The sequence below is a fragment of the Tursiops truncatus genome, chromosome 2 (genome assembly GCF_011762595.2).
Source record: "Tursiops truncatus isolate mTurTru1 chromosome 2, mTurTru1.mat.Y, whole genome shotgun sequence".
Classification (NCBI taxonomy): Eukaryota; Metazoa; Chordata; class Mammalia; order Artiodactyla; family Delphinidae; genus Tursiops; species Tursiops truncatus.
In genome coordinates, this window is record NC_047035.1 from 84,156,257 (window position 1) to 84,171,619 (window position 15,363).

At 38.7% G+C, this 15,363-nt stretch overlaps 1 long non-coding RNA gene across 5 annotated transcripts in view; it reads left to right on the top strand.

Moving 5' to 3' along the window:
* Window positions 1-15,363, top strand: part of LOC109550012 (uncharacterized) — a 58,919-nt gene that overhangs the window by 1,954 nt on the left and 41,602 nt on the right. For all 5 annotated transcript variants that reach the window (XR_012330054.1, XR_012330056.1, XR_012330055.1 and 2 more), the window contains exons 3-4: window positions 262-392; window positions 12,231-12,339. This is a non-coding gene — a long non-coding RNA (uncharacterized lncRNA). The remainder of the gene's footprint in view (window positions 1-261; window positions 393-12,230; window positions 12,340-15,363) is intronic.

A 15,363-nucleotide genomic window follows, 5' to 3' on the forward strand; every position in this document is an offset into this window, starting at 1 on the left:
CTTTAAAAACTGTTCATAATATTAAGAAAAATCATTCAATATGCAATATTTAATTTTATTAGGGTAATGTTTAAAATACATTAGAAAATAAAGGAAACAGATCATTTAATGATAATTTTGAGGGAACTGTGCAATTTAGGATATGTATTTTATTTCCAATAATAAAGCAATAAACAAAAAGAAAACCCACTATGTGTCAGGGTAGAGAAAAGACCCAAAACTGAATATAAACACTAAGGAATGAACTTGACTGTTTTACAGATGAGTAACACAGCGACTCTACAAGGGGTGGGGAGGAAAAGAACTCACCTAAGTACTGAGGGAAACAGTATCTTGACTGGATACCTAAGAATAAACCAACTGAACTGTACATAAATTCTGTGATCCACATCGTAAGTATTTCTCTCCAGTATGCATGTTAGAATTAAGCAAATATATTGTAGATCATAAGCTGTGTTTCTCACTGTTGGAGAAAAAAGTTATTAAGTAAGGAAGAGGGGAAAGCTAAAATGAAGGCTGTGGTGTTGGATTGGATTCTGAGGTATCTGTATAAACTCATGGTTTTTAATATATGTAAAATAGGTACAGAAATATAGATTGGTGTGTATGTGTGAATTAATAAACATATTTCCTAGTTCTGTCTGCTGAGAGTATTTAGAAGCAATGAGGATACCTAGCATCCAGATCTTGATTTCTAAACACCATTTTCCAATAAAAAGAACAAGGAGAACCTTGGAGAAATAACTGATTCCTAGGCTGAGGCAGGGAAACTACCAGATGAGCCTGGAATATATTGTGGTGCCAGGAAATAATGCTTAAAAAAGGATGTCACAAGAACACAGCAGCCAATCTGAAAGAGCTCCTAATGGCCAAAGCAACAAAATAAAAATGACAATATTGCATTATGACCCATGGACCCATGGTATTTATTTTTAATATTCATGCATCCATACTGATACAAACAAATAATTGGTTATTTAAATGGATGGGAGAAAAGGGACAACTCTTTCTTAGAGTAGAATTCCAATTAATAAATGGAGAAGGAAAGAGGGATAACAAAAATCACCACTAGGCAAACTGCAGTAATAACTTGCAGACACGATCCACAGATGGATGCTAAATTAGTAGGTGAAAATTTGAGGAGAAACAGGATTTACATAGATTCAAAGTGTTTCACCCAAGATACATTTTAGCACAAAGGGAAAGATAGTAACTTAATAATGGTGAGGGACTTCCCTGGTGGCACAGTGGTTAAGAATCTGCCTGCCAACGAAGGGGAAATGCGTTTGATCCTTGGTCTGGGAAGATCCCATATGCCACGGAGCAGTTAAGCCCATGTGCCACAACTACCGAGCCTGCACTCTAGAGCCCATGAGCCACAACTACTGAGGCTGCATGCCCCAACTACTGAAGCCCGCGCACCTAGAGCCTGTGCTTCTCAAGAAGAGAAGCCACCATTGGGCTTCCCTGGTGGCGCAGTGGTTGAAAGTCCGCCTGCCGATGCAGGGGACGCGGGTTTGTGCCGCGGTCTGCGAAGATCCCACATGCCGCGGAGCGGCTGGGCCCGTGAGCCATGGCCGCTGAGCCTGCGCGTCTGGAGCCTGTGCTCCGCAACGGGAGAGGCAACAGCAGTGAGAGGCCCGCGGACCGCACAAAAAAAAAAAAAAAAAGAGACGCCACCACAATGAGAAGCCCGCACACCGCAGCAAAGAGTAGACCCCACTCACCTTAACTAGAGAAAGCCCACGCACAGCAACGAAGACCCGGAGCAGCAAAAAAATTAATTAATTAATTAATTTTAAAAAATAATGATGGAACTCAGCAAACCACCTTAACCAAGTGATCAAGATAAACATCATCAGTAACAAGACATATTTACATCATGAACCCCTTGATATTTTGCATTGAGAAGGACAGTATCATTTCTGTGGTATTCTTGCTGAAAATGTATAATCTCATTCCAATCATGAAAAAAGCATTAGACAATCTGAAATTGGGGGACTTTCCAAAAGAGAATTGATCAATACTCTTCCAAACTGTCAAGATAATGAAAGACAAGGAAAGACCTGAAGACAACTGCAGACTGCTAGAGACTGGGAAGAAATAACAAGTAAATCTAATGTAGAGTCCTGGAAAGGATCCTGTAAAGGAAAAGGGACATTGGTGGGAAAACTGGTGACATTTGTATAAGGTCTCTAATTTAGTTTGTAATATTGTACTAATGTTAATTCCCTTGTTTCCATAACTATACTAAGGTTATGTAAGATGTTAACGCTGGGGAAGCTGGGTGAAAAATAATACAGGAAATCTTTTTTGCACCTTCTCTGTAAGCCTAACATTAGTTCAAAATAATTTAAAGTTAAATTTTTTTTTAATTCCACTTAACTTTTCAACTGTATTCATCTCCATTCTTGAAATACCGTCTTCCCTTAACTTTGGAATCACAATGTTCTCCTGGTTTTCTTCACTTTGGACAGTTTTTTATAACCACAGCAACTAGTCCACTGGTTCATGGATTCTGGTCTTGATAAAATTAGGGATATGCAGGAACTTACATAGAGTACAAAACTATTTTAAGACACACTCTTCTCAAATTCCTTAGCTAAGTTGAAATCACAGGAGACATAGGGGGACTTCACTTGAGAGGAGCCAGAAGTATCAACATAACCTTTTCTCAGATGTAGCGGAGATGGCCACTATATGAGCAGTAATAACCGTGAAACTGCCCCCACCAACCATCAGCTCCATCCGGAAAAGGGAGAGTTCCCACCGTCCTAACTGCTCTCTGGAATTCCAGGGAAAACAGGGAGGTGAAGAGCAAGTGCATTCTGCCTGGTATCTGCAGCATACACACTTTAAACATTAAAGCAAGGGCCAGAAACTGGTGGTCTTTGGCCATAACCAGCCTCCAGGTGTGTGTTTTGTTTTGTTTGAGGTTTTTTTTTTTGAAAACTAAGAATAACAACACTGGTCCAATAGCTGAATGGAAGTGAACTGTAGCTTCTCCCTTTAAGCATGGTATATGCTTTCCTGTTCACCAGAGTCCCTATTACTACTGGTGACACTACTTAAACCCAATCCACTGACACTTTCCACAACTGCCCAACTTCTGCAGATATTTGAGCTTGCAGTTCCTACAATAAAAGATTTTTATTTGTTTGAATTTGTCACTCTTGCTGAGATGGTTTTTGTTCTAATTAGCATGGGTGAGTAAATGCTGTTTTGAAAGCACAAAAACATAATAATAGCTAACATTTTGTCAGCACCTATAGGCAGTGCTCTAGGAGCAATACACATTTAGCCTTCATGAAAGCCCTTTATTTCCATTTTGTGAAAAGGGCACTGAGGCTTAACTTGATTAGGTAATAATTAAGTAACTTGTTCAAGCTCACACAGATAGTAAGTGATAAAGCAGGGACTCAAACCCAGGTCTTCAGAGGCCAAGTTCTGTATTCTTACACTATACCAAACGTCTGCTCTTATCAATTTAATTTGCTTTACTGACTTGGTTGTCTATCTGTAATCTTTGATGCTATCACTCATTTATTTTAAAATTATGAAATATATACCAGCACAAAGAAAAATATAGGGAAAAATATAACAAACATTTGTGTACCCACCACCAGATTTGTCAAATCTTAATATTTTGTCATATTTGTTTTTATTAATAAAACATTACAAATATAGCTGATGCCATATGTAGCCCTTTTTATTCCCTTTCTCCTCTCTCACCTCTCCCAGAGATAACCACTATCCTGAATTTGTTATTAACAATACCCATCCATGTTTTATATGTATATATATCTTCATAAAAATTATATATATCTTCACTTGCTCTTTTCAGTCAACATTATGTTTTTGAGGCTTATCCATGTTAATATGTGTAGCTTTAATTTATTTTATATTTTTATTTTTTTTTAATTTGGGGGGACTTCAGATTCACAAAAACAGATTGATCATAATCTTTGGTTCATGACACATCAGAAGTCTGTCACTGGCTTCTTTCTATTTAGTTTACTTTTTTTTTTAATTTTTAAAAATTTTTTATTATTTTGGCTGCATTAGGTCTTCGTTGCTGTGCACGGGCTTTCTCTAGTTGCCGTGAGCGGGGGCTACTCTTCGTTGCAGTGCATGGGCTTCTCACTGCGGTGGTTTCTCTTGTTGCAAAGAACAGGCTCTAGGCACACGGGCTCAGTAGTTGTGGCGCACGGGCTTAGTTGGTCCACGGCATGTGGGATATTCCCGGACCAGGGCTCGAACGTGTGGCCGCTGCATCGGCAGGCGGATTCGTAACCACTGCGCCACCAGGGAAGTCTGGGTATCCTGTTATACGTAGTCTTTTGGGACTTACCTTTTCCACTTAATGTTGATAAAACTGTTAGGTGTCACTGGAGCTGGTAGTTTTTAAAACAGCTTTATTGGGATTTCATTCACATACCCAAAACCGCATCCACTGAAATGTGTGTAATTCAGTGTTTTTTAGTATCTTCACAGAGTTGTGCAACCGTCATCATAATCTAATTTTAGAACATTTTCCTTTCCTGGAAAAGAAATGCCCATCCCCATGAGCTATGAGCTTCACTCCCCATCCCGAAGCCCCACCTCCACCCATGTAACCACTTAACCTTTCTGTCTCTATAGATTATTTATTTATTTATTTTTTTGCTGTACGCGGGCCTCTCACTGTTGTGGCCTCTCCCGTTGCGGAGCACAGGCTCCAGACGCGCAGGCTCAGTGGCCATGGCTCACGGGCCCAGCCGCTCCACGGCATGTGGGATCTTCCCGGACCGGGGCACAAACCCGCGTCCCCTGCATCGGCAGGCGGACTCTCAACTACTGCGCCACCAGGGAAGCCCTATTTAATTAATTTTTACTGTTGTATAATATTACCTTGCTTATACCATAGTTTATTTACCCACTCTCCCACTGATGGGCATTTGGGTTGTTTTCCAGGTTTTCACTGTTATGAATAGTGTTGGTCTGAACAGTCTTGTATCTGTCCTGTCTTGCGCATGCATGTCCAAGATGTTTTCTTTGGCATATACATAATAGTAGACTTACAGGATCATAAATATGCAAGTGCTCAAGTAAAGAAAATAATTAAAACTATTTGGAAACTATATTCCCAAGTAGTTGTGCAATTATACACTCTCACCAGCAATAAAAAAGAGAGATTGTGGATTACTATCTCTCCAAAATTTTATAAGGTTGAACAGCTCCTCAAACGTTTATTGGCCATTTGTGTTGCTCTTCTGTGAAATCCCTGTTCATGTCTTTTGCCTCTGTTTCTATTAGGCGTGTGTGTGCGCACGCTTTTCTTATTGATTTGAAAGAGTTCTTAATTTATTCTTGATACAAATCCTTTGCTATTTCTGCCTATTGTGAATATCTTTCTCCAGTTTGCTACTTATCTTTTGGCTTTCTTCAATGTCCCTTAAAGAAAAGTTCTCAATTCTAATAGCCAAATTTATCAATATTCTCTTCTAAATCAAATGTTTTTAATGTTTTGCTTAAGATATCTTTCCCTATTCCACAATCAAAAAAAAAAATCCACCAGTATATTCTACTGAGGTGTTTTTTTTCAACACTTAGATCTTTTATCCTGGAATTTTTTAATATGTTGAAAAGTAAATATCCAATTCATCTTTTTGCATAGAGAGATCCATTTTTTCCAAATCCATTTATTGAAATGTTGATTGTTCCTTTCTCACTGCTTTGACATGCTGTCTCTGTTTTTTACTAAAGTTCTACATTATGATGGTCTGTTTCTGGACTTATTCTATTCCATTGGTCAACTTGTCTGTCCCTGTGCCAATGTCACATTGTCTTAATTAGTACAATTTCAAAATAAGTTCTGATACTTGGTAGGCAAGTCATTCTCCCTTCATCTTCAGAAATGTTCAGCTATTTTTTGGTCCTTTATTCTTCCATTTAAATTTAATATCATTTTATCAATTTTAATGAAAAATGTGGTTGGCAGTTTTATTGTATCTCATTGAATCCATAGATCAATTCAGAGAGCTTTGACATTTCATGATATTAAATCTTCCTATCTGTGAACATAGTAGCTCTACATTTATTAGTTTTGTTTAGACCCTCTTTACTACCTCTTAATAACATTTTATAGTTTTTCCTGTAGGAGCCTCAGACCACTTTCGTTAGATTTATTCTTAATTACTTGACATTCTCAAATATTATTTAACCTTACATAGTAATAAACAAACTGTTAAGAGTTGTCTTCTCTTTTATATTGCACATCTTTCTTGTGCACCTACGGGAGTCTTTCTAGGGTATACACTTACTACTGAAATTGTTGAGTCATAGGGTATATGCATCTTCAACTAAAAGTGCTCTGTGAATAATAACAGCCAAAAAAAACTCCACACAAATGTAAGTTGGTAGTGAACACTTAAGAAATATTTGATGAAGGAACTATCCCAATTGAAATAGTGAAATGAATTTTACCACATGGTAATCATGGTACAGCCAAAGTTATACTGGAAGAGAGGCATATTCAGAGTGGAGGATGGAATGTCCTGACAGTTTTAGAATGAGTGTCATCAGGAAAGTCCTTCCTCTGAAAAGGAAAACAAAGCAGCTGTGGGAGAATCTTTGAGAAATATAAAGAATTAATTAGAGAAGCTCATTACTAAAAATATTTGTTTTCTTTCTAGAAAAGCAATTTGGCCAAGTTGAGGGAAATAGCAAATAACTACTAACCCTAACCCTAAATAGTATCTTCCACATTAAGTTTCTCAGCATTTAACATCTACAGATAAGACAGGCAGAGCTAAACTGATTGCAAGGAGAGATTTAAAAAAAACTTCACATGTATCTGGTATTAATGTTATATATTTGCGTTTATATTCATCATCTCATATGATATTATAAAGGTGATAGTATGAACATCTCTGCTTTATAGATGACAAAAAAGAACCTCAAGGAGATTAAGTCTAAAATCACAAAACTAGTCCATTAGTAAATCCAGGACTTGACTCAAGATATGTGAAAGAAATTCAGAGCATTCTGGTGAAAAGCTCTGAGGCACAATACAAAGATTTTTAACTCCTTAGGGCATGCCAGAATTTTAAGACAGTAGGTAAAACAAAGTACAAAAAAAATTCAATATATTTAGTGGTAATGACAACAGACCCCTTTTAAGTTGGTGCTAGAGTCAGAAGCCTGGCAAGAGGATGATGTAAAAAGGATAAATAAATTTAGCCATGAGTGTATAAAACATGACTGACAGAAAGTTTTACAAATAGTTTTACATATTTAGCTTCTTTTCTCCTTTGTGGTTATTTCATAATAGGAAAGATATAACCAGGAGAGTTAGATTGTTATGAGGATGTGTTCAAATATCTATAGAAGGATAATATTTAATATTGCCTTAGAGGTAGGTGCAGCAGATAGTTCTGATGCCGATAATGTCTTCCATGTAGTTTGAGCTTTCATATATCTTATCTGAAGTGGTAGCCTCAGTTTCTACCTTGAAGTCCGAAGAATATGAAAATTTACCATGTGGGTAAGTGGGACACAAGAAATAAAGGACAATAACAGTGTGAAATGGTGGGGCCACTCTGGAAACATTCTGGCAGTTCTTCAAAATGTTAAGTACATTGCTACCATTTGATCCAGCACTCCACTCCTAGGTCTAGACACAAGAGAAATGAAAACATATGTCCACACAAAAACTTGTACACAAATTTTCATAGCAACATTATTCATAATAGCCAAAGGTATACCTAAATGTCCATCAACCAACTAATGGGTAAACAAATGTGGGATATCCATACAATGGAATATTATTCATTAATAAAAAGGAATGAAGTACTGGCACATGCTGCAACATGAATGAACCTTGAAAGCATTACACTAACTGAAAGAAGTCAGTCACAAAAGACTACATATTACATGATTCTATGCGTGTGAAATGTCCAGAATAGGAAAAGCTATAGAGATAGAAAGTAGATCAGTGATAGCTTAGGGCAGGGAAGAGTGTGGGAAGAGGCGGTAATAGCTAAAGGGTACAGAGTTTCTTTTTTGAGGTGATGAAAATATTCTAAAATTGATTGTGGGGATTTCCCTGGCGGTCCAGTGGTTAAGACTATGCGCTTCCACTGCAAGGGGCACGGGTTCGATCCTTAGTTGGGGAACTAAGTTCTTGCATGCGGCGCTGAGCGGCCATAAATAAATAAATAAATAAATAAATAAATAAAATTGATTGTGGTGATAGTTGCATGTAACTGTGAATATACTAAAACTGCTGAATTGTACACTTTAAATTGATGTATTGTGCGGTATGTGAATGTATCTCAATAAAGCTGTAAAATAGAAAAGAAAAGGAACAGACCAGATCTCCCCAGCAGCATCCTCCAGGGCCCCCTTCTTTTTCCTAGACAATGCTAAAAACAAAACAAAATGAAAAAAAAACAAAAACAAAAACTAGAGGTGTTCTTAAATTTATCTGTTAGTGGATGTGTCCACATTTTAGCTGTTCAGAATAATCCCAGCAAGGTTATCACTGAACTCAAATAGAAAGTGATAATAGGACAGCCCAGAGACCAGTCTGGTTCTAGCCCAAATCTAAAGGTCCTGTGAGGCTGAGAGAGTATTCCTCAGTTGGTCCCTAGCAACCTTAAGTACCTGTACATGTCCCAGGCCTATCCTTATCTGAATTCATACCCCATAAATCTGGACCATATCTGGACAGATGTCAGGGACAGGATGAATAACTACTCATCATCTCTTCTCTTTGCCAGTGCAGGCAATGTATGCCTGGGGAATGTTGTGTGTCAGATCTAACAAAGGGGAGAAACCAGTTTGACTTCATGCCAGTGCTAGAAGTGACATGACAAAGAAGGCTGGAACTGAACCATGCATGGCACAATGGACTCTGAAGGAGAAGACAGGTTCCCCTCAAGTTTTAAAGCAAGAGACAAACTCAATCAAGGGTTCTAGGTTGTTTCTACCACCAGCCTGTTTTCTTTCCCCATGTCGGGAGCATACTGGGCAGGGTCTAGAAGAGCTTCCATGTGCTTGTCTCCCATTGATATGTGCTCAAGCCAAGTCCCAGGGAGAGCAAACCCCTTGCTCCAAGAGGACCAAATCCAGCTAGCTCTTAACAGGTCCACTTATTCTATGAAAAGCATAATAAACAACAAGGTCCTACTGTATAGCACAGAGAACTGAATCACTTTGCTGTACAGCAGTAATTAACTATACTTCAATGCTGTACAGCATTGTAAATCAAGTATACTTCAATTAAAAAAAAAAAGTGAAAAGCATGAAACATTCAGGCAGTTTTCCAGCATCCTCTCCACCACAGTCAACTCTTAGAAGTCCTCTCTGTTTTTCAGGCTCTTCCTTCACCAGAGAGATGGCAGTGCTAGGCCTCGCCACTCAAGGAGACACTTCGTTCCATTTCAGTCAACAACACACTTTCCACAGTACCCTTTGCCCTACCAAACTCCATTTTTGGGATTGTAAAAACATATTGGAGCAGAGTTCCCAGAGGACGGGGACATTAACCAGAAGGAAGCATCTGTGTGTTCCATCTTTTTCCTTAGGAACTGTGGTTCTGTGGTTCTCTGTTTTCTTGCCTCTGGACTCAACTTGTAAATTTGAGGGAAAGTTAGTGAAAAGGAGTCAGTCAATGAGAACCAGGTCTGGAGTGAGAGGCACAGGGAGACACTGAATTCATGCTGGTAATGGGCTATCCAGCAGACTGAAAGGTCAGTGCAGCCTTGGTTTAGACCTTTACTCTAATTTTTCAAGACTTCTGACACAGAACAAAGCTATACCATTAAAAAATAGTTAAAGTATACATTAATGCATTCAGGGAGAAACCCAGAAGCTGACTGGAAACTACTGGGTATCTATAGTTATGCTGGGGTACTTTTCCTATATATGTACAGGATCTTCTGGTCCCCAGCTGGCTGAACTGGAACAATGGATTCTTTTTTTTTTTTTTTTAATATTTATTTATTTAGGCTGCGCTGGGTATTAGTTGCTGCATGCGGGATCTTTTAGTTGCGGCCTTCGAACTCTTAGTTGCAGCATGCATGTGGGATCTATTTCCCTGACCAGGGATCAAACCTGGGCCCCCTGCATTGGGAGTGCAGAGTCTTAGCCACTGGACCACCAGGGAAGTCACTGGAACAATGGATTCTGATAGACATCCACTACCAGCACATGGGCTTGTAGAGGGGGAAGGAGATTTTCAAAAAGATGGGGTGTTCCTCTGGGTAGCCAAAGCAGCAAAACTGTGTCAAATGGAAAAATAAAATCATAAAGGTACTAGAAGAAACATAGATTATTTTTTAACCTTGGAGTGAAAGATCCCTTTTGAGCCTGCCATAGAATCCAGAAGTCATAAAGGAAAAGACTAATTGTAAATCAACTATACTTCAATTTAAAAAATAAATAATAATAACATAAAATAAATAAAATTATTCCAGAATTAAAAATTCACTGAAAATAAACAGATAAGTATGAATTTTTAAAAAATAAAATAAGGGAAAAGGCTGATAAATATAACAGAAACAGTTAATGTAACAACCTAAAAATCACCACAAGTCACATAAAAAAGCCAATTTCTTTAATATACAGAGAGCACTTATACACCAAAATTTAAAAATTAACAGCCCAATAGGAAAAGAGGCGAAAAAGGAAATCAATTTGGTTGTTCAATAGGTATTTACTGAATGCTTAGTGTATTCAAGGCATGGTTCTAGGCACTGGAGATGTGGCTTTGAGAAAAACAACATAGAAAAATAAATATCAAAGGTTAGTAAACATATTAAAAGATTCTCAACTTCACTTAGAATAAATACAATTTTTTTTTAAATTGAAATAGTGTTTTTCACTTACCAAATTGGCAAAGATTAAGCTTAGTACAGGCAGTGTCCAAGGGACATACACACCACTATACACTAATGAAGAAGTCTAAACTGGCAGCATCCTTTTAGAGAACTCTTACCTCTCACTTTAACACGTCTGATTTGTTTGAGTCTTTTTTTTTTAACAAGGATCTACTTAACCTTTATAATTTAAAAGGATTATATTAAAAATGAAATCATAAAATATACCTATCCTTTTTTAAGGGCCTTTGAAGCTTTCTGATTTCTATGTGTGTTGAAGTTAGAAGACATTTTACTTATAGAGGCACACTCTTCTGGGCTTAAGTAATCTACACTAACTCTAGCTCTGCATTTTTATTATTCACTTTTTCATTCAGCAGACATCTACTAAGCTAACTGCTTTATGCCAAGCAATGTGTTAATCACTGGCTATTTAGTCTGATGAGGGAGACATCAGATTAATCACAGCATAACAAGTGCAACAAAAGAAGTATGTACAAAGTACTTAGGAAGCAGACAGGAGGCATCAATAACTGTCAACAGACTTTAGAGAAAACTTTCCAGAGGAGAGATATTTAAGCCAGTTCATGAGAGGGGTCTTTCTTCTCATGGGTTTGCCACCCAATAAACAAATGGGAAACGAAAAGAATACATTAACATCAAAGTCAGAAGAAAGGTAGATTCAGATAGGGCCACCATACTTGAATTACAATGTGGTGAAATCAAGAAGGGAACCACTGAGCGTTGGAGGAGGCTGCTGAGATGGAAGACACCTGAGTCCTGAAACTGAAGGCTGAACGTAAACATGATATCATCATAAATATCTCCCTTATGAAATTTGAGGGACCACAGGCTCCTCACAGAAAACGTGATTACAGGAACATTTCGGGTGGACACTGTTGTTCTGATTATTGCTGTTGATAATGGTGAATACTAAATATTTCAAGGAATGGGCAAACTGGTGAGCTTGGAATATTGGTCTGTATTTTTCTTTTCTTGAAATGTCCTTTTCAGATTTTTACATCAGGGTAATGTTGCCCTCACAAAATGATTTAGAAGTATCTTCTTTGTCCTATGAAAGAGTCTGTGTGATTATTTTCTTAAGGCCTTATTTGTTAGAGATATACACTGAAATATTTACAGGGAAATTATATGATGTCTAGAATTTGTTTTAAAATATTTCAGAAAAAAAAGAATAGATGAAACAAGAATGATAGAATGTTGATGTAATGTCTGGGGGTTTATTATATTATTTTCTGCACTTTTAAGTATGTTAGAAATTTTCCGTAAGAAAAGGTTTTTTAATTTTTTTTAACTTTTAATTTTATATTGGAGTATAGCCGATTAACAATGTTATGATAATTTCAGGTACACAGCAAAGGGACTCAGCCATACATTATATGTATCCATTCTCCCCCAGACTCCCCTCCCATCCAGGCTGCCACGTAACATTGAACAGAGTTTCCTGTGCTATATGGTAGGTCCTTGTTGGTTATGCATTTTATTTATTTATATTATTTTTTAATTTCAAACATATAATTTGTTGTTTTTATTTTTTTAACATCTTTATTGGAGTATAATTGCTTTACAATGGTGTGTTAGTTTCTGCTTTATAACAAAGTGAATCAGTTATACATATACATATGTCCCCATATCTCTTCCCTCTTGCATCTCCCTCCCTTCCACCCTCCCTATCCCACCCCTCTAGGTGGTCACAAAGCACTGAGCTGATCTCCCTGTGCTCTGCGGCTACTTCCCACTAGCTATCTACGTTTAGTAGTGTATATATGTCCATGCCACTCTCTCACTTCGTCCCAGCTTACCCTTCCCCCTCCCCGTATCCTCAAGTCCATTCTCTAGTAGGTCTGCATCTTTATTCCCGTCTTGCCCCTAGGTTCTTCATGACCTTTTTTTTTTTTTTTAGATTCCATATATATGTGTTAGCATACGGTATTTGTTTTTCTCTTTCTGACTTACTTCACTCTGTATGACAGTCTCTAGGTCCATCCACCTCACTACAAATAACCCAGTTTCGTTCCTTTTTATGGCTGTGTAATATTCCATTGTATATGTGTGCCACATCTTCTTTATCCATTCATCTGTTGATGGACACCTAGGTTGCTTCCATGTCCTGGCTATTGTAAATAGAGCTGCAGTGAACATTTTGGTACATGACTCCTTTTGAATTATGGTTTTCTCAGGGTATATGCCCAGTAGTGGGATTGCTGGGTCGTATGGTAGTTCTATTTTTAGTTTTTTAAGGAACCTCCATACTGTTCTCCATAGTGGCTGTATCAATTTACATTCCCACCAACAGTGCAAGAGGGTTCCCGTTTCTCTACACCCTCTCCAGCATTTGTTGTTTGTAGATATTTTGATCATGGCCATTCTGACCGGTGTGAGATGATATCTCATTGTAGTTTTGATTTGCATTTCTCTAATGATTAATGATGTTGAGCATTCTTTCATGTGTTTGTTGGCAATCTGTATATCTTCTTTGGAGAAATGTCTACTTAGGTCTTCTGCCCATTTTTGGATTGGGTTGTTTGTTTTTTGATATTGAGCTGCATGAGCTGCATGAGCTGCTTGTAACTTTTGGAGATTAATCCTCTGTCAGTTGCTTCATTTGCAAATATTTTCTCCCATTCTGAGGGTTGTCTTTTCGTCTTGTTTATGGTTTCCTTCGCTCTGCAAAAGCTTTTAAGTTTCATTAGGTCCCATTTGTTTATTTTTGTAGAAAAGGTTTTTTTAAAATGGAAAAAAATACTGTCTAGTATGTTTCAGCACACTCTACTTGTGTGTGACTGCTCTTGGAAACTCAGTCTTCACTCAACCTACAGTGATGGGACCAATCCACCCTTCCCCTGGAGGATAAGACATAGGGATTGTCAACGTGACTAGTCGGCTGTGGAGGCAATGCAAGGCTTCAAACAGTGTTGTTTCAGTGGAGAGCCCTTATGGGTGACTTTCTATGCCTTGATCCAGGGCGTGTTAGAGTTTGACTAGGGCAACTTGTCCGCACTTCAACCAGAAATGCTACTGGATCTGGGTTTTAGCCAGTTTTCTTACTATGCATAGGTACTGGCTTCAACAATTTCCTATTTTATCTTCTGGCTGTGGGGTGGCTCAGTGGGATCAATTTTGTTAATACCATCAGTCAGTTGTTTCATACCTGGTATTATTACCGATGCTTTCAAGCCAGGCCCCAAAAAGTGTCCTCCTGCCCGGTGTCATTTGGGACAGTTGAAAAAGACAGAGTTTGGTTCATAAGCAAAAGAAAGCTTTATTCTTTGATCAGAGAATGGAGAGGTGCAAGCTTCTGCTCTAGAGCACAGGCTCTCCCCGCAGGCCATGGGCGGGGCTGCTTTATAGGGTTCTGGCCAGCAGGGAAGCTGCGGAGCTCTCTCCTGTTGGTCGCAGCTGTGCCTCCAGACTTGTAAGGTGCAGCGTCTCTGCACACAGCCCGCTGTCGCTGCCACCATCTTGAATTGCCGTGTCATGCAGGCAAGGGCTTCTGCTCACAGCCCGCCCATCGAAGCCATCTGGCACCAGGAACTCTGGTCTGAAATGCCAGGTGCAATGCCTCTGCATGCGGCAGCCTATGAACAAGTGAAACTAGAGTAATGACAAATGGGAAAAAAAGTTAGATTTTATTTTATTACCCAGACTCTATTTTTATTTCCTGAGCACTGTTAATGGTCTTTGCCAGTGACAAATCCCTCCTCTGATTTTTGTCTTGCTTCTCATTCTTGAGGGGTGCTAAGGGGAGAAGGTCCGACTTATGTAGCTTCTTTCTGCTGATCAGGGGAGTCGTCATAACCCTGGGTAGAGGAGCAGAACTTCTCCCTAGCTACCTTTACATATGTTTGTCACCAAGCCTTTGCCCTGACTGTGCATATCCCTGAGTGACCACCATTTGTCTAACCTTGGGTTTGCTTGTTTTGTTTTGGCTGTGCCACGTGGCTTTCGGGATCTTAGTTCTCCAACCAGGGATTGAACCTGGGCCCCAGGAGTGAAAACACTGAGTCCTAACCACTGGACTGCCAGGGAATTCCCTGTCTAACCTTTTGGAGACAAGGGACACCAGACAATTTAAGGTACATGGCCCAATTAAAATACATAAATAAATAAATAAAAAATTTAAAGATACATGGCTCAAGTATTAGCAAGAGCAAATTTTTCCTGAAAATGCAGGTATCTAGGTCTTTTGACTGTAGGCAAGTGTGCCCTGATGTTGAGGCACACTACTATGGCCTGCATATCCCTGGTAACACTTCTGTTGTTTTTCAGAAGAGAAGCTTCAGGTCAGAGAGAAGTTCACATGAGTAGCCAAAGGGGTCCGTTGCCCCAGGTTGTCTCTCCAGAGTTTGGGGCTCGGGGTCCTCTTTACTTGAGGGTGATGTAACCACAGTGTGATAACCTGCAACTTCAGGAAAGAATGGGTGGTTAGCATTGTTGCAGAAGAGGAAAATGTCATGTCCTGGGACCCACAAGAGTCCTT